The sequence below is a fragment of the Myotis nattereri genome, assembly GCF_964212035.1.
Source record: "Myotis nattereri genome assembly, chromosome: X".
NCBI lineage: Eukaryota > Metazoa > Chordata > Mammalia > Chiroptera > Vespertilionidae > Myotis > Myotis nattereri.
In genome coordinates, this window is record NC_138078.1 from 11,993,505 (window position 1) to 12,014,787 (window position 21,283).

Sequence of the window (21,283 nt, forward strand, 5' to 3'; positions counted from 1 at the left end):
TTAGTACAGCCAAATTCCTATCAAGCAGGGTGGAAGAGACCATTCATATGCGTGGTATATTTTTATACAATGTGGCTAAAGAATGAGAGCAGACAAAAAATAGTTTAAAAGAGAGGCAAATGTATTTATCCTCTCTCATCCCACCATAATGCCTTCCAGCCAAAAAACTGCAAAGCTTGGCAGATTGTACATATGCAAATATTATGTGAAATACTGGAAAAGGTTAGAAAATTCTAATCACGCTTTACTCTGTTAGTCTGAAATGTGTAAAAGTAATAAAAAATCAGATAACATACACTATGGGTCTCATCAGAACAAATCAGATAAAGGAGACTGTCAGCTTGAGTTTCAGTAGGAATTATTTTCAAAATAACTTCTAATGGTATGGTATAAAATTATCACTTAAGATCATCTTCCTGGTTTAAATTAAAGAGGCTGAACAATTCAAATCAGTCATTCTGAATCAAGGTTTTAGGACTTCTAGAATATTCCCAAGTATTTAAAGGAAAATTCAGATGTTTAAAATAAGAACATTTTACTGTTCAAAAAAATTCACTTTAAGTAGCCTTACTAAACAGATTTTGTTATAATGGCATGTTATAATAATGTATATTTCCAGGCTACTGTTTGACACCTTTGAAGAAAATATAAAATAAATTTTAAAAAATGCTTTGAGTTAGCAGGAGATCATCATATACAAATATACTGGGACTAAAATAATTATCTGTCCCAGTACATGCTAACTTTAACTTAGTAGGACATACACCATGTACTGACATTTTCCTACCTAAAAATGGAATGTTACATATGAACATTGGGAAAAAAGAATTCCTCAGAGAACAACAGCCTTAAATAAGAGGGAGGGAAGAAGAAAAGAAAGGGTCCAGAGCCCTAGTGGAGACCCAGGTTGTAGGAATGGGCATGGACCATACTTTTTTTTTAACCACCTTCAAAGTATATTTGCCTTCCAAGCTCATGGTATCAGTGATGGTTTTCCTGCCCAAAGTGTGTAACAGGAGTTCTATGAAGGTGCTGAGGATGGGGCATTAGAAACTTCTCTCAAACTTCAGTTAAGATATGATAAAATTGTTCAGAATCCAAAGAATCTATGCAATCACAATGAAACAACAAGAAACAAGCATTTTATATTCTTAATAAGGAAGGTATATAATCCTTACCAATGTGACAGGATTAAGAATCAGCTCCTCATTTATCCTAAGGAAATATCAGAGATGTGCATAAAGACTTAATGTACAGTGATAGTCATCATACTCATTATACTGAAAAATAGAAAACAATCTAAATGACCAACAGGGGACTGGTAAAATAAATCATAATACATCTATTCATATGTAGGAATACTATGCAATGGTTAAAATCAGGGCCTCAAAGAAAAATTAATGATGCAAAGATATGTTTGCAATATATTAAATTAAAAGGGATACAAAACTATGTAGTATGATTCCAATTTTGCACCCCCTTCCAATATGTGTGCATGTAAGTAGCAAAGTATATGTAAAATCTTATCAGTAGTTACCTGGGTCATAGGATTTTCTTCTTTGTACTGTATTTTCAAAAGTATATGCATTTATTATATTTTATTTTTTAAAGATTTAAAACAATCAATGTAATTAGAAAAATCCATTTATTCTAGATAAGGTGCCCTTATACCTGCTTTGCTATTCCTCCAGCAACTAAAGACCTGCTAGTAGTCAAGACTGTTCTATTTTCCAGACAAGTATAGGAATGACCTCTGGTTATATCTTCATTTTAAGAAGTTTTTTCTTTCCTTTCTGGTTCTGTGGTTTTGGCCTTAGAAAACAGATACATTTTAGGCCTGAATCCACCTCATGTTTTTTAGAGTGTACCCCTAAGGGGAATTCTGCTTATGAAACAAGAGTATGTTGAGATAAGAAGAAAAGAAAACACGATAGCCAAAATTAAATCTGCATTGTGAACAGCAAGTATTAGAATTGACACTGCAGAAAACGGAATCCATGCCACGGAGGACAAACTTGAGTACATGAAAAAGAAAATGAAAGAAAATATTTAAAAATTATGGAGGACAGACATAGAAATAATCTATGAATACAAATGTTCCTAAAGAAAAAACAGAGCAGTTTAATCAATCAAAAGTATAAGAAAACTTTCCAGTTCCGAAAAAAAATACCTGAGACTGGAGACTGAGAAGGTTCAACAGAGATCATCAACACCAAGACATGTCCTGGCAAATGTTTTTAAATTTCAAGGATAAAGATATAATCCTATAAGCATACAAGCAGAAAAAAATAGGTTATTTTCAAAGGAACTAAAACCAGATTGACCTCAGAGTTTTCCCCTGCAACAATAAAATGCCAGAAGACAATGAAGTATTGACACAGAGTTGAAAGGGAAAAATTATGATCTAAGAATTTTATACCTTGTCCTAGTTTTTCATGTACAAATGCCACAGGAAATTATTCTTAGGTTTGCAAAGCCTTATAAATGTCACCATTCTGGTAGTACCTTTTTTCATAAATTGTTCAAAGGCGTGTCCTAGACTATTGAAAGAGAGTCAAAATAAGAATTCAAGAATATTGAAGTAGAAAAGAAATGCTGAAGTATACTGACGCCAACTTAATATCTAGAAATAACTGGGTGGAAAAGTTAAGCCCACTTAAAAAAAGGGTCAAAAATGAAGGAAAAATTGATATAAGTATATAAACAATATAAAACTTTAGAAAGTTAAAGGTAAGATCTATAATGTCAGGCTAAATTAATGTGAACTCAAAATAAGAGTTAGTGGAAGAAGGGAGAAACAGAGATGCTAAATTTTCTGTCCTAAAAGTTTATTTAAAAACCACTATTTTTAGTAATTAGCTAGTAAATATAAAATTTGCAATGCTTTAAAAAAACATACAATAACCAAGAATTTTATTTACTTATTGCAGTCCAAATCACTAGAAGATAGTAACTGGCAGACTGTGAACAGTACTTTACACAGGCATTACATTCAACCCTAAGATCACGAGGTAGGCATAATTATCCCTGTTTTACAGATGAGGAAACAAAGGCTCCGCAAAGGTAATTAGTGAATGGCAGAAGCAAGATTCAAACCCAGGTCTTTCCAGTTCCATAACTCTTTCATCACTATTTCATAACCTCCTTAACAAACAATCCATACGACAAAAATAAAAAAACCCCCAAACACAATAAAAAACTTATAATAAGACGAATGAGATCATTCCAAAATAATGTAAGAAATGTAAAGTGTGAAGTATCTAGTGAAAATTAAGGGTCTTACTATATATTTAATGGGATTACAGAATTACTTGTTTTTATGAATGATGATGATATGGTAATTATGTTTTTAAAAGTCTTTGTATTTTCAGAAATATAGATGTAAATATTTACATCTGACGATGTATCTAGGATTAGCCTCAAAATAATCCACTGGAGCCAGAGAGGGGAAGAAAGAGTATGTGGAGAGGGCGGTGATAATTCTTGAGGCTGGGTTATGGGAATATGGTGGTTCATTATACTTATTCTCTTTACTGTGGCATGTGTTTAAAATGCTTGATAACAAAAACTTAAAAGCTTAAAACATCCACATAATCACTTACTACTTTAAAGAGAAACCCAAACAAAACAGATAAGCATAGAAAAACATAAAGAAAAAGAAAGCAAGTATTTGTAAGATTAAAGCCAAAAATAAATTGTGAGGGCAAAAACCTTAAGCCAATAAGAAAGGTCATTTAATTTGGACTAAAAATATAATTAGTACTTAATATATGTAGTAATAATAACCACTGCCATTTACTAAGGAATTATCATGCACCAGGTAAGTGCTAAGTCCTATAGATCATCTTTGATGCTTCTGACAACTCTGAGGCATTATCACTAATTTACAACTGAAAAAATTAAGCCAAGATGGGTATGTTAATCTTTTTAAGCACTGTGTCCTCAATACCTAGCAAAATGCCTGACAGATTGTAGGTGCTCAATAAATATTACAATAAATGAAAAAACCTAATATCCTGCCTAAGGTTAATAAGCAGAGCCTAATTTCAAACCCAAATCTGATTCTAAAACCCCTATTCTTAATCACATTTAAAACTTTTAATAATGATATTTCATAGTAACAATAAAGATGCTCATTTCCTTCTGTTTGCTTCTCTATTTTTCAGATTTTCTATAATTAGCATGTGTTATTTTTTTCAAACATATCATTAAAATAATAAATGCAAAATAGTATTGAACATTTAATCACAGGCTAACTTAACATAAAATAAAAGATATTTTGGGGACTATAACATGAAATAAACGGAAACAAAATAGGAGGAATTTTAGCACACTAATGTCAATTAGCATAATGCACAAAATAAAGACCAACCATATGACATAATTTATGAGAATAAGTAGGTAATGAATTTTATAATGTATAAAGAATATAGGTTATTTTCAAGTATCTATGAAAAGTTATAAAGAATAATTGGGGCCGAAACCGGTTTGGCTCAGTGGATAGAGCGTCGGCCTGTGGACTGAAAGGTCCCGGGTTCGATTCCGGTCGAGGGCATGTACCTGGGTTGCGGGCACATCCCCAGTGGGGGTTGTGCAGGAGGCAGCTGATCGATGTTTCTCTCTCATTGATGTTTCTAACTCTCTATCCCTCTCCCTTCCTCTCTGTAAAATATCAATAAAATATATTAAAAAAAAAAGAATAATTGAGTGGGGAGGTGGGTGGAGGGAGATTAACCAGAAAACTTACATGCATATATGCATAGCTCATGGACACAGACAATAGGGTCAATGGAAATAAAACAACAACATAGGGGACATCTGTAATACTATCAACAATAAAGATAAATTTTTTAAAAAGACTAACCGTGTTCTAGACCATAAAATCCAAAATTCTTAAAAGCAGAAATTGCACAGATCATATCTTCTGATTATGGTAAAAAATTGAATAAAGCAATAAACTAAAGCCCTCATTCAAAAATTAATATTCTTCTAAATAAATACTGGCTCAAGGAAATACTAATAACAGATATCATTTATGCAATTCTTATTTTGTTCAAAGTATAGTATTAGTTATGTTACACATATTCTCTCATTTAATTTCAACTAATCATTAGTAAGCCATGTGAGGTATGTTATTATGTATAGTAAAGGGAAAAAGTTAGGTTGAGATTTAATAACCTGTTAAAGATCACAGAACTATTAAATTTGTAGATAACTGAACCCAAGTCTAAATCCAAAACTTATACTACTACACATAAATGCTGTCATATATTACTGGGAGAATTCACATTTAGGCATCTAGTTATGTTTATTTTTCTCTATTTATAAAATAACATTTTATAATAAGTGGAAAAGATTAGAGTTCTTCCTTAACACATATTCTGAAATTGGCCATTTGTTGAATACGCTATTCTAAGGAGGTAATGGTTCATTTGTCTAACATCATTGATCAATGATTATATTTCAAGCTGCATAATCTGCTAAGAGATTTCTTTGAATATATTTATATTCTCAATAGGACAATCAAAAAAGGAAGAAACTATAATATTAGATAAATAAAGTAGAGAAGATACGATAAACATGATTTGTCACTAAATTTATTTCTAAAAAGCAGCATGAACTTGGAAAAGTCACTATTTTCTGGTATTTATTTGCAAGCCATAAGAGTTTGGTGGAACCTTGGCCAGGATGGATTTGAAAGTCTACCCCTAACTGTGGGCAAGCCCTTAAGCCTCTCTGAGTGGTGGCTTTCCTCATGCATAAAATATGTGGATACCTAAGAGCTCCTCCAGCTTGGAAATGTTATAATCCTGTGACTTTAAGGATTAAAGTTATTTAAGATTTTGTGAAATTTTTACACCTGAGGATATTACTGATTCTGTATTTAAAGCTCTTATGTTATTTCTAATTACTTCTTTCTCTTTTGCGTCCAAAATAGTTTTATCTATATCCTTCAGTAGTGCCTTTGTACCCAAGTGTAAGCAAGAATAACGCCAAAGAAAGGACTGCACAAATGTTGTCACATGAAATACTAATGAAAAGAAAAGAAAACATAGTTTTTTCTGGGCAGGTTAAGGAACCTAAAATAATTTTATAATTTTGACAATCCAATTTTACTGTCCTTATTTTGCTAGCACTGAAAATTATTACAATGTCAACTTTTCTTTTTTTAAGTGCCTCTGTCTACTCCCAGACAGCCCTATTCCTGCCTTCCTAATACCTTTGTACCCTACTTCTTAGTACTTGTGGAGTTTGTAGTATTTCCCATACCTCCCTAATGATCAGAATCACCTAAGATTCCCATTCACAATACATTACCTGGCCTAACCCCAAACCAAAAATGAATCAGAAGTTCCAGAAGCCCCATGGCTTAGTATTTCATTTTTTAAACAGGCACCTTAGATGATTCCTGTGATTAGACAGTCTGGGAAATCACAGTGTTGGAAAGATCATGGGCTTTGGAGCCTGACATATGATTTCAAAACCTGGCTTTATCCTTTATTATAGGTGTGACTTTGGGCAAGTTACTTAACATGAGTCTCAGTTTTCCAATCCACAAGATTTGGATGCTAGTTATGTTGAAGGTTGTGGTAAAGTTCATTATGCCCTAGCCATGCCAGTAAGTGTTAGCTTCTCTTTCTTCCTGCTCATCTTGCCACAGGAAATGGCAAATACAAATATTTGAGGGGATTCTGATGAGTCCCTTACTCTAATGGGTCCACTTCCATTTCTAGGGCTAAAAATCAGAGTACTAGATAACTATTGCATGCATTACTTGGGTTGGCTAATTTAAGAGTCTCAGGAACAAGGTTAATAATTTCTTCTGGTTTCCAGAGGCTTAAAGAAGCCCTCCTACCTAAAACAGACATAACCATTATGCTAGGCTTCAAAGTTCAAGCTATGTGGTTGTGGCAAGATTACCTGCACCTCTTATTTCCTCGTCAGTAAAACAAGTGCTGCTTAAATGTTTGCCGAACTGACCACATTATTGATAAGATAACTGTTAACTAACAATCACTTAAAATAATTACCTTAAACACAGTCTTACAAACATCTTTATAACAAAAAGAAGATAATAATAGCTTGCAAGTAAGTGAAATGAGACAGGATGGGATTTGCTCAAATACACAATAAATCAGAGGTTCACATCCAAGCAAAATTCTTATGTAGTATCAACTGTATCTCTTTAAAAATTAAATTTATTGGGCTCACATTGGTTAATAACTTTATATGTTTCAGGTGTACAATTCTATAACACATCATCTGTATATTGCATTGTGTGCTCATCACCCAATGTCTAGTCTCCTTCCATCACCATTTATCCCTCCTTTTACCCTCTTTATCCCTCCTTCCCCATTCATCCCCTTTGTTAACCACCATACTTCAACTGTATCTTAACACAAAACGTTTTAGACAAGTTTGGAGGTGACTGAGGGAAAAAAAAATCCAAACTACTTATTAAAAATGTGTGGGTATTTAAAAATTATCATAGGCATAAATACACAATCTGGCAACAAGACTTATTTCTGAAAAAGTAGTCAGAAATACAGTTTCTAATTACAGCTCCATGATTAATTCTAGCTGCACATTTATTATGCATATACACTATTAATAAGAGCACTTTACTAAAATTATTAGTATTAACTGTTCAGATAAGCTATAAATTAATAAAAAAATTTTAAAAACTAAAAATCTGGGAACATTCAAGACAGAAAAGTTACCCTCAATTCTTAAAAAAATAAGAAAAAAAACAAACTTCAAATCCTATTGAACGTAATTTATTTACTTATTTTTTCTATTAAAGAACCATAATTTCTCTCTTGACTTATTTAAATTATTCTTTAATGCACCTGAATTTCATTCAGTTTCTGCCCTTTGCTTGTTAGATTTATTTCCAGACATTTAATATTTTTATTACTATTTTAAATGAGATATTTTTCCCCATTATCATGTCTAACTAGGTAAGCTATTTATTGATTTCTGGACCTATTCTGTATAATATCACCTTTAGACTATCATTAGTTTTAACAAACCTTTTTAGTGGTTTCCTTAGATTACTTAAGTAGATGATATGAATAGTAATCTTTTATCCTTCTTTTGAATATCTTTGATTTTGTTTAATTGCATTAGCAAACTCTTTTAGAGTGTAAAATCGAAGTGAAAACAGTAGGCATAGTTTTAATGAGACTTCCTATAATATGTCCCCATCAAGCATGATGCTGGCTATTGGTCTGATATATATTTGATTTTTTCCATCACTATTTATCCATATCCATGGGCTCTCTCTCTCTTTTTAATATTATGAACGCATCATTTTATTTCTGTTTTACTAAATGTTTAATTGAGAACCACCATTGACTTTTATTTAATGCTTTATGACTTTTTAAACTTTTTAATTAGAAATGATTATAGGTTCACAGGAAGTTGCAAAAATAGTACAGAGATGCCATATACCCTTAACCCAGTGGTTTCATCTTACATAAATCCCTGTCAAACACATGAAATGTATACTGGTACAATGCCCAGATTCTATTCAGATTTCACAGGTTCTCGTGTGTGTGCATGCTATATATTTTACCACATGTATAGGTTCCTGTATCTATGACCACAGTAACAATTCTGAACAATTCATTACCAAAGTCCTATGTTTGCCCCTTTATGACTTGACTCACATCCCTTTATACCCTCCTCTTAACCTTGGTAACCACTAACCTAGTCTCAATTTCTACAATTTTGTCATTTCAAGAATGTTCTATTAATGCAATCACAATATGTAACATTTTTTTCACTCAGCATAAATTCCCTTGAGAGTCATCCAAGTTTTTATATCAATAATTCATTCATTTTAATTGCTGGATAGTGTTGGATGGTGTGGATATACCACAGCCTGTTTAGCTATTCACCTATTGAAGGACATTTGGTTTTTAACTTTTAGATATTACAAATAAATCTGCTATGAACATTTGTGTACAGACTTTTGTGTGGACATACATTTTCATTTCTCTGGGATAAATGCCCAGGAGGATGACTGCTGGGTCATATAAGTAAGAGTATGTTTAGTTTTCTAAAGAAATGGACAAACTATTTTCCAGAAGAGCTGTATCATTTTACATTCCCATCACCAGTTTGTTCACATCCTCAACATTTGGTATTGTCACTATTTTTTATTCTGGCTGTTCTAATAGGCATGTAATATTTCACTGTTGTTTTTTTCATTTCCCTGATAGCTAACCATGTTGACATCTTTTCATATGCGTATTTGCTATCTATATATCCCTTTTGGTGAAATGTCTGTTGTCTTTGTTACCATTAGGTTTTGAATGTTCTTTATATACTCTACATACAAGTCCTGTCTCAGATATAGGGTTGAAACATTTTTTCGCCCAATTTGTAGCTTGTGTTTTCATCCCCTTAACTAGTTATTTTTCATAAAGATTTGAATTTTGATTAAGTCTTATTTATTTATTTATTTATTATTTTTTAAATCCTCTCCTAAGGATATTTTCCAATTGATTTTTAGAGAGAGTGGAAGAGAGAGGGAAAGACGGAGAGAAACATCGATGTCAGAGAAACACATCGACTGGTTGCCTCCCACATGAGCCCCAACCAGGGCCTGGGCCAGGAAGGAGCCTGCAACTAAGGTACGTGCCCCTGATTGGAATCGAACCCAGGATCCTTTGGTCCACTGGCCGATGCTCTGTCCACTGAGCCAAACCGGCTAGAGCTATTTTTCTTTTATGGATTGTGCTTTTGATATCTGGCCTAAGAACTTTTCACTTAGCCCACTGTCCGGAATATTTTCCCCTATGTTTAAATTGTAAAAGTTTAATTTTACATTTCATATTTAAATCCACAATCCATTTCAATCATTTTTGTGTAAGTCGTGAGGTTTAGGTTGAGGTTCATTGTTTTACCTATGGAAGTATAATTGCTCCAAGCACCAGTTAAAAAGGCTACCTACCTTTCCTCCATTGAATTGCTTTTGTACCTTTTGACAAAAATCAGTTGGCTATACTTGTATGGGTCTATTTCTGGGTTCTCTATTCTGTTCCATTGATCTATGTGTTTATCCCTTCACCAATACTAGAGAATTTTGATTTCTGAAGCTATATAATGTTTTAAAATTGGGTGGAGTGATTCTTCCCACTTTACTTTTATCTTGTTTTTAATATTTTAGTTCCTTTACCTTTCCATATAACTTTTAGAGTAAGCTTGTGTTAAACCTATAGAATAATTGGGGGAGAATTGACAACTTTACTATGTTGAGTCTTCCAATCTATGATCATGGTATATCTCTCCATTTATTTAGACCTTTGATTTCTTTCATCAGCAGTTTTTAGTTTTCAGCATACAAATTACATGCATTTTGTTAGATTTATACCTGGGTTGTTTTTTTGTTTTTGTTTTTTGAGCAATTTCAAATGGTACTGTTTTTCATTTGTTTCCACACATTCACTGCTAGTATATAGATTTAATTTACTCTTGTATGCTAATTTTGTATCTTACAACTTTGCTGAATTCACTTACTAATTATAGGTTTATGTAGACTTCTTGAGATTTTCATTGGAGACCATCATATCACTCGAAAATAGGGAGTTTTATTTATTCCTTTCAAATCTGTATGTCTTTTATTATCTCATTTTCTTGACCATTATGCTGGTAAGAACTTTCAGGACTATGCTGAATAGCACGGTGAGAGTGGACATCCTTGTCTTGTTCCTGATATTAAAGGGAAAGCACTTAGTCTTTCACCATTAAGTCTAATGTTAGTTGCAGGTTGTTTGGGTTTTTTTTGGTAAATGTTCTTTATGAAATTGAGAAAGGTCCCCTTTTACTCTTAGTTTTCTGAGTTTTTATTATGAATAAATGTTTAGTTTAATGCATTTTCTGCATTAATATGATTTTTCTTCAGCTTTTTAATACAGTGGACTAAATACAGTTCTTTTTGAATACTGAACCAGTCTTACAACCTTGAAATAAAACCCACTTGTTCAGAGTGTATAGTTTTTTATATGTTGCTGGATATGTTTTGTTAATATTTTGTACATAAGTATGTGATCTATATTTTTGAGGGATACCGGTCTATAGTTTTCTGTATTGTCTTAAGATTTTGGGATCAGGGCAAAACTGGCCTTATAAAATGAGTTATGAAGTCTTTCCTCTTCTATTTTCTGGAAGAGACTGTGTAGAATTCATGTAATTCTTATCTCTTTATTCTTATGTTCCAGATCCTTCTTTTACCATGTCCTTCTGCTTAAAGAACTACCTATAGCCATTTCAGGGCCTAGCACAAACTCTCTAAGTTTTGCTTCATCTGAGATTGCTTTGACTGCACCTTCATTCCTGAAGAATATTTTCACTGGAGATAGAATTCTGGGTTGACAGTTCTTTCTTTCAGCACTTGAAAAAGTATGCCATTTCCTCTGGTTTCTATGGTTTCTAACATCGGATCTGCTGTTATTTGAATCACTGTTCCCTTATAAGTTATAGTTCATTTCTCTCTAGCTGCTTTCAAGATTCTTTCTCTTTAAAGTTTGACTTAAATTTTTTTTAAAATTGTGGTAAATGGACATAAAATTTATCTTAAGCATTTTTAGTGTACAGTTCAGTATGTTAAGTATACTCACATTATGCAACCAATCTCCAGAACTTTTTCATCTTGTAAAATTGAAATTCTATACCCATTAAACAACTTCTCCTTTCCAAAGGTTGGATTATGATGTGCCTGGGTGTGAATTATTTTGGGTTTTTATTGTTTGGGTTCAGTCAGCTTCTCGAATCTGTAGCTTGTATCTCTTGCCAAATTTGGGACATTTCAGTCATTATTTCTTAACGTCCACATTTTTCTCTGCTTTTTGAGACTCTGATGACATGTTAAATCTTTAATTAATGTCCCCCAGGCTCCTGAGGCTCTCTTCGTCCCTCCTCCGTTTTTTTTTTCCTGTTAACAACAATTGCTCTATCTTTATTTTTACTGACTCTTGTCATTTCCATTCTTCTGTTGAACCCATGTAAATTCATTTTAAGTTATTGTATTTTTCAGTTCTAAAATTTCCATTTTCTGCTTTATGCCTTTTATTTCTTTTCTAAGACTAACACTTCATTTGTTTCAAATGTGCTGTGATTGCTCACTGAAGCATTTTTTTTATGATGGCTGTTTTAAAATGCTTGTCAGATAATTACATCTGAAGCATCTTGGTGTTGGTATCTGTTGACTATTTTCTCATTTGTGTTGTATTTTCTAGATTCTTAGTATAAGTGATCTTCAATTGTATAATGGATATTTTGGAGATGACAAGACTCTGGATCCTATTTAATCTTTTTTAGTAGGCTGTCCATCAGTTGAGATGTAGTGTGAGGGCAGGGTGTGTTTGTTCAATTTCCTGCTGGGCTCCGCCAACATCACCCTGGCAAAAGTGGAGCAATGAGTCACACTGCATTTTTGCAGATGGGTGGAAGTTCAGCTCTTCTCTTGGTACCAGTGAAAGTGGGGCACCAACCTGTACCACCTCATTGCCTCTGTGTAGGGGTGTGAGCTCAGCTCCCCGATGGACTCCACTGACAATAGGAGGTAGGGAAGCAAAGGGCTAACTCGCATTGCTTTGTTGCTGCAAGGTAGAGTGGAAAGCTGAGTTCTCTGAAGGGCCCAGCTGAAAACTTGGGAGGGGAGAGGGGGAAGTGGACTATCAACTAGCCCTGCCATCCATCACTTTGTTCCACCTTACAGCTCCCCAGTGGGCCCCACTGACATCAGGGAGGGGGGAAGCAGTGTTAAGTAGTCCACCTCCAACCATCTTGCTCTGCTGTGTTGATGTTGGGTGAGGGTGAGGCTCAGTTCCTCACTGACACAGGGCAGGGGGAAGTCTTAGTGGAGACTAGCCCTGTCTCACACCATCTTAATAAGTCTCACTGCTTCCAGGTTGGGGTGAAGGCTCAACTGGCTGCTGAGCCCCGCTGACACTTCCCTAGTGAAAGCGCCACGTCCTTTATAGGAGGTGAGATGAGGAAAGTTCAGGTCCCTGATCACCTTGCCATACACCCAGCAGAGGGAATCAAAAGTGCTGTCTGCTCTTTTGTTAGGCAGGGAATGAGAGATTAGGTTCCTGATCCACCTAGCCAATATCACTGTGTGGAGGAATCTGAGCATTGCCACTTGTTTCCTTGGACTAGGGTGTTTTTCTGTTGATGTTTAGTTATAGTAAGGTGGATAGTACAAAAAGGTTTACTATTGTTAAACTACTTTTTCCCCAGTCATCTAAAGAGAAGAAACTTTTCTTGGGGTCCATTTTGTCTGTACTTGTTGGCGGTTTTAGGTTGGAGGCCTTTACAGCACCCAATCCAGGATATATGAGAGGAAATAAGAAAACCCAGGGAACTATTTGTGCCATGCCTTGAGTTCCAAAATCTGTAGGCAGTCTGCCTTGTTTTAACCTTCCAGGTTGTTCCTGTGTTTGTGTGTTGTGTCATGTCTAAGGTGTTTTAGGTGTAAAGGATGACGTAGGATGAGTAGAGCTCCTCCATCTTGGCAAAACCAGATGATGTGTCCCCATCAACTGATGAATGGATAAACAAAAGGTGGTATATCCATACAACGGAATGTTACTCAGCCATAAAACGGAATGAAGCATTGATACATGCTATAACATGGATGAACCTTTGAAACATTATGTTAAGTGAATGATGTCAGATACAAAAGACACATATTGTATTATTCCATTAGGCAAATCTACAGAGACAGAAGCAGATTACTGGTTGCCAGGGGCTGGGGGAAGAAGGAAATAGTGAGTGACCATTAATGATTTATTTTGGGAGTGATAAAAATGTTCTGGAATTAGACAGTAGTGATGATTGCACAACCTTTTGAATATACTAAATACCACTGAATTGTATACCTTACAAGGGTGAATGTTGTGGTATGTAAATCATATCTCAATTTTTAAAAAGATGGATTAGGGTTATTTAACCTAAGTTTAACTCCCTCCCCCGCAAAACCACCAATGTCTGTAACTTTTCTTTAAATTTTCTTTTCTTATACTGTAGCAAGATAATTGGCAACTTTTCCATGTTGAGCCAGATCCTGTTTTCTGGTACTCTGAGGGAGTGTCATATAGATTTTTCTGAAAAAAGAGGCAAATATAGAGAGGTAATGATTTAATATGCTGCAGTTAAAAGACAGAGCACAAATAAGAAAAAACACCAAGAAAACAAACAAACCAAAAAAAAAGAAGAGAAAAAAGAAAATAAAAACACCAGAGCACAGTTATTCAGCACATACCTACACACTTCTGTATGGAGAGCTGTTAAGTAACATCTAGGCAATCCCGCTATACCAGTGGTCGGCAAACTCATTCAACAGAGCCAAATATCAACAGTACAACGATTGAAATTTCTTTTGAGAGCCAAATTTTTTAAACTTAAACTATATAGGTAGGTACATTGTTATTAACTTAATTAGGGTGCTCCTAAGGCTTAGGAAGAGCCACACTCAAGGGGCCAAAGAGTCGCATGCGGCTCGCGAGCCGCAGTTTGCCGACCACGGCCCCTATACCAAATACCATAGTTTTTGTTTCAAATGTTTATAATACAGCTGTTGAGAAATCTCAAATCATTTTTTCTATATACAATGTCACAAAGGCTGCTTCTCAGGCCAGCTCACAAAAGCCTATTTAACCCATGCTAGATTTGAAGAATAATATCAATTTTATTTTTCTACTCTACTGATACATTCCCATAAAACATCTACTCATGCAAATGACCTGAAACCTCTCTCTTCTGTAGGAGATTTCATCTAGACTGAACTACTCACCTCAAGCAGGGCAATCTAGAGGAAAGCCAATGGAGTTTGCAATCTGTGAGACTTGTGCCTGAATCCTGCCTTCTCCACTTACTAGCTATGCAACTATAAACAAGTTACTTAACCTCTCTAGGCTTTAGTTTCCTCATCAGTAAGTTGGGGATAATTATGTCTACCTCATTCAAATTGGTATATACAACTGTCTAGTCAGAGGGGGTATTCAGTAAATCTTATTCTGCAAGATGTATCAATCCCCCTTCCCAGTATTAACACAGCACAGTATACTGAACAATGCAACATATTTTGATAGCTAAATTTTCCCAATGTGCTGGTGTTACCATTTGAATGAGAAATGTCACTGTAAAACTAGTGAAGTTGTAGAAAGTGCAGAATGGTGATTTGAGGGGCATATACCACCTAGCAGGGTTTATCAAAATCTTCAGGGTAGGAGAGACAAAACAAAACTGATTAACCATAATTTGAAAAAGTATATTGAATACATTTTTCATTTAGAAAAAGCTTTAGCTTATTTATTTCAATATGTAAATAACAGAAAGTAGAGTTGGAAAACACCAGTGTAGGAAAAAAGGGTTCAAGTTGTACTAATCCTATAATCTAGAATTGTGCTGTTCAATGCAGTAGCCAATAGCCATAGGTGACTATTTAAATGTAAATTAGTTAAAATTAAATTTAAAATTCAGTTCCTCAGTCATACTAGCTCATTTCTAGGTGTTCAATAGCCACAGGTAGCTAGTGGCTGCTGAACAATGCCAATCTACAAGTTTTTTTTTTTAATTTTAGGTGAATCTTTCCTATTATTTTATATGGTTTTCAGGAAGACACTTGTACCCCTAAATGTGAAGAAATAAAAAAAATCTGGTAACTGTGGCTTTAGGTACAGGTTTTACAAGATCTCTAAAGTGAAGACTTCTCTCCTAAAACACTGCACTTGAGATGCACTTCAATCTATTAATGTCAAAATGATCTTTTGCTTAGGCTATCATTTCACATCTGCTTCTAACACATATCAAATGACTAAACCAAGTTTCCTATAACAAGCTCTGTGGACCAAAGGATTAGAGGCCAAGCTCTCAGGAATCTAGATGACCAGGTCAGATTTGAAGATGAGATCATCATCATATATCAGATTATAAAAATCAATTTACACGGTGAATAAAACATAATTTGTTTTCAAGGTATGTAAGAAACCACAGATATATTAGTCAAGATGGGGAATCTGATTTAAGTTATGTATTGCTGTAATTCTATTTATATTAGCAAAAGACAAGAATGACAGGAAATATAAAAGCACTTTTGGATTTACACATAAGTGTAAAGTATCTAATATTCAGGAAACTAGCACTATTTCATGATGCCTCCTCACCCCCCCCCCCCCACCCCCACACACAAACATATATACACAAACACAACCTAAAAGGCAATGTGGAGACCTGACTCCAGGTGGGGGAGTAGGCTAACTTTCGGTCTTCTAGCTCCTTGTTCTTTGGTTCATTCACATTCCTTCCTAGCTGACACCTTCAAGATAGGAAAGTAAATATGCAGAGTAGGTAACGTCAGTAATGGAGGTATTTCATTATGGTATGTTGAGGCATAAAATCACTGTTCATTAGTAGGTAATATGCCCACCAAATTACTCCTGACCCCAGAAGTATGTGTATATGATGGACAGAGATCAGAAAAAGGGTGAGGACACTATTTTACATTGCTTGTTAAGCTGTAAGTGTAAATCTTTTTAAAAGATAAAGTAACACTATTCCAAAGTTTAAAAAATAGCTGCATCAAAATATCATTAACCCTAGCTATCTGTAGTCTAGTAACTTAACTTCTCTAGGCTTTAGTTTCCTCATCAGTTAAGTTAGAAGCAATTAATTTAAAAAAGGGAGAATGGGAGAAGTAGGCAAACTAACAGCAGCATAAAGTAGCAAATGGTAAAAGAGTCTTTAAAAACAGAATATTACACATAAGTCACAGAGCAAGACAATGTCGGGACCATTTAGTAGAGGCAATTAGTTTGACATTAAAGTAGAATATGGCCATTACTTGTCAGAACATTGCAAAAAAGGTTTACATTATTTTAAGCTTTTATTTAAGTTATTATATTAAAATTTTTAGTTCACTACTAAGATGAAAAATTATTGTACAATTTAATTTGGAAAGATTTCAATTTAAAATAAAATAAAAACTCTTGACAGTTAAAGAAAAACGCTTTGATACAGTCAATTAAACATAACAGCTCATTTCCAGGCAATATTGGGTCATGTTACTACAGTTATTAGACTTTCCAAAACTGTGTTCTGCAAAGCATTTGTGTCCTTTGAGACTTCATAGGTGGTTCAGAAAAAAGGTTCTGACACTCAGTCTCAAATGCTGGGGCTATATCCTTTTTGCAGATTCATCAGGTATGCTATCATCTTAAAAGTTCTAAGTTATCCAGTAAAGATATTGGCCAAATCTTGTTTAACTCCACAGTTCCCAAATTTATTTGATTATGCCATGCTCCTTTGCTTCTTTTGGAGGGGGGAGATGGTTATCGGGGTACAGATATACCTTTAACATTTCCAGAGACTTCTCAGTTAAAAATATTGAAAGTACTATTTAAAGTCCCTTAAGTATCAATGCCACCTAACAGACCAAATCCAAAGGATTATATTTCTAGACGGGAAAATCCAGTTACTCATGGCATATTCAAAAAAACCAAAACAAATGTGTTTAGAATAATGGGAAGGGAGATGTGCCATATCAATTTTTGTCCTTAAAAATGAAATTAACAGAACTGATCCTATGATTAAAAAGCACATTTTATTTTGGTATGATTTTATAAAGTAAGTTAAAATCCTACCTATTGATGCCATGTACTGACTTCATTCATTTCTTGAGGGACACACTTCCTTTAAGAGGTTGACATACAGGATATATGATATTTCACTGATCGTAAGACACAATCATGTGTAAGATACACTATTATCTTATGTATCACTAAGGAAAAAACCTACTGCTAATTAACGACATCCTAGGGATTATAATACACCCTCCAATTTGAGCAATGTTGAAATGTGAATATATTTCCCTTTCTTCCTTCTTCCGCACATATTTTTCAAAATGTCTATCTGTTTTCCCCCTTTAAAGACAATATGGGAGAGAAGAACAATACAAAAAGAACAAGATTCAAGAGATTTCTGTTCACTTTACCCTTACAATTACATTCAGATATTATAATGGCTCTGTTTAAATAGATCAATCAACAAATCATTTTTAATTGTTCTGCTTGATTCTGAAAAAAGAACACAGAACTTTCTCAGACAGTTCTGTTAAGAGATGATTCATTATAGCTATTATTTATTAAACACTTAAACCACATACTGAAACAAATGCTTTACATATATTATAATTTCATTTAATTCTCACCACAATCCCATGAGGTAGATATTTTCATCCCTATTTTACAGACTAGGATGCTGAAACATAGCAACATTAAATAACTTGCATAAGATTAAAAGTTATAAAGTGGCAGAGCCAGGACTCAAACCCAGGTCTTTATGACTCCAAAGCTATGCTCTTTAACATTTTGCCATACACCCAAATTATCCCACAAAATAACTTCTAAATTGTAAGGAGATAAGTAAAATTTAGATATTTAACTGCTAGTAACTAATGTATTTATTTAAAGAAGGCCAAATGTATTAAATAACAGTTATGTTCTATAAGCATATATTTTATCCTGAATCTGTTTTATAATATGTATACAGTATATTTGTGGTTTTGTTAACTCGATACATTTTACTTAACAATTAAGATGTACAGTTGTTTTAGCTTTGCTTTTATTCTATTTGGTATTAAATTGATAAACTGGTACATCCGAAATCTGGTAATGTTCCAGATAAATGATACAGGAAACTGTATCAACTCAGAAAGGGAGGGGATGTCAAGATTCAAAATACAGTTGCTTGTTTTGTCTTTTTATTATCTGAACTGGGGAATAGGATATGTAACATGTATTTGCACAACTGCATTCCAGTGCTTTAAAACTTATCTACCAAAGCACATGCACACCTGGGCACTATCACACTCATGTGTTACCAAGAAGAGACCACCAAGATGTCACTGCCGTGCACTGTGATGTTAGTTTAAAGCATCCAGTCTGCACTGGCAAATTGGGCCACTTGACGTCACCCATCATTCCCAGTCTGGCAGATCATATGTTCCTGAGCATGGAACTTTAGGACCAATCTTGTCAATGACCACAATGGTATAAATTTTTAAGCGGATGATAAATTTTTAAAAAATCTTTAGAACGATTCTTCTGCAATTCAAACTTCTGATAACTAACCTGCTATATTTTTATCATTCTATAATTTACAGAATGTCATATCCTTGGTCAAGAGTACACATCCCAATTATGCCACTCTTCTTATATAAAATAGAATAATACTCACTGTGATTTCTATAAATGTACTAAAGAAGAGGTAAAGTCTGTCTATACTTGTTTCTTTAATTAAGCTTATTTATTTTAAAATTGAAATATACCAAACTTTCCCATTTTGGATCAATCCCATTTATATAGGATCAAGCTGCCAAAATAAAGTAAATTTTCCTAAATTTTAGTTTAACAAAGACTGACATCCTATATTATAATCATTGAAAACAACATGTTCAGTAATGTGTCACAGTTTCTTGACAGTTGACATGTAACAATACCTGTCCTCTCCTCAGATCTTCACTTGGGGGAAAGAAAAAAACCTGAAAGGTGGTAAAAATGAACAGGAAAAGGAAAAGAAACTTAATAAAACATTTTTTGCAAAACCAATGATCATACTTTAATAGAATGTTTTTCCGTACAGATGAAATATAAGAAATAAAATATTGATATAGTAGAAACACTATAGAATCCGAAATAATTTTTGTGGTTAAAAATGGCTGCACAACCACTGAAGATGGTTTCCAACACAAAGGTCTCATTTTTTATAAGGAAAATATTTATATAGTTACTAATTTTCTATGCATTATGGTTACTTGTTACTTAAAGGAATTCAGGTGGCTATTTTTATATAACATTTCTATAAAGCAAAATTAACATCTTTAATTTTAGTTTTGAAAACTGTTCATATTTAGCTTTACTACCATTTATTCTTACTCGACTGAAACTGACAAAAAAGTATCACTTTAGATCAGGTTTACTGTAATAATTGTAAAGATATTACAATTGTAAGGATATTACAAATTCAGCCTCATTCTAGGCTATCATGTTCTGATCCATGCTTGAATTCAACCACAAGGGTTTTTATTTTGTTTTAAGCACCATAAGACCTATGTGAGGTCTTAAAGCAGGAAGGCCCTAAAGCAGTGGTTCTCAACCTGTGGGTCGTGACCCCTTTGGGGGTTGAACGACCCTTTCACAGGGGTCGCCTAAGACCATCGGAAAACACATATATAATTACATATTGTTTTTGTGATTAATCACTATGCTTTAATTATGTTCAATTTGTAACAATGAAACTGGGGGGGGGGGTGTGTGTCACCACAACATGAGGAACTGTATTAAAGGGTTGCGGCATTAGGAAGGTTGAGAACCACTGCCCTAAAGGATAGAAGAAACTGTACTTTTGGTAAGGTACTCAGGTGTTTGATTGTTCATATTTCAATGTAAGATTAAAATGATAATAACAGAGATAAGATTTATAATCACCCTATTCCTGACCTTCATAATTCATTCAGTGGACATCTACTGGGTCCATAATATGTCTGCGCCAGGCACTATGTTAAGTGTTGAGGATACAGAGAAAAAGTTTCTGCTTTCAAGAGTTCTTCCAGGGATGAGACTATAAATGTAAATTCTTATAGAGACCAACCCTGAAATCTTTTAGCCTGAAGAGAAAAATTTGATTTATTTACTCAAGTCAAATGACTATTTAAAAAAAATTATCCTGGTCTAGTAAAATACAACTATTCTCTGCTAAGAACTTACTGGGGAGGAGATGGTAAAATAGGAGTCCAATATAAGACTTCAGAATGAAAATTCTCAACTTTTTCCTTACTGGCTTCAGTATTTTCAAATTTGTATCACAAGCAATTTACTTGAAACAGTTAAACAACCAAAGGCAACAAAATATTTAAGGGCAACTTGTTAAAATGTAGTTTTAATAAATCTAGGCAACACTGGCTCTGTTTTGACATACCTTATGCTATATAATACTAAGAAAATTCTTTTAAAATGGCAAATTTTATAATCCTATCTGCCAGGTTCTGGAAACCATGACAGTAACTGAAATAACCAGGCTTTAACAAATGAGACCTCTGTAATACCATAATTGTTTCTGAAAAATACATGACCTCTAACTACAGGCTTATTTATTTATACCATGAATTTTTCCACAAAGGATTTGAAGCAACTGCTCTGATATAAAGCAAAGCACAAGAATTAGATCCACCTGGCCTTGAATTATGGCTCTACCATTTACTATTTATAATCTT

The 21,283-nt window shown here is 34.0% G+C and overlaps 1 protein-coding gene across 3 annotated transcripts in view; it reads right to left on the minus strand.

Annotated features, from left to right (window-relative positions):
- The window catches only part of RPS6KA3 (ribosomal protein S6 kinase A3), a 119,674-nt gene that overhangs the window by 96,263 nt on the left and 2,128 nt on the right, over positions 1–21,283 (minus strand). The window contains exon 1 of one of the 3 annotated variants that reach the window (XM_081115176.1): positions 1,179–1,489. The exons of 1 other annotated variant lie outside the window; for it this stretch is intronic. The gene's annotated coding sequence lies outside the window, so the exon portion shown is untranslated. Of the gene's footprint in view, positions 1–1,178; positions 1,490–2,170; positions 2,519–21,283 lie in introns of those variants that run through there. One more of the 3 variants, XM_081115175.1, reaches the window with a different exon arrangement.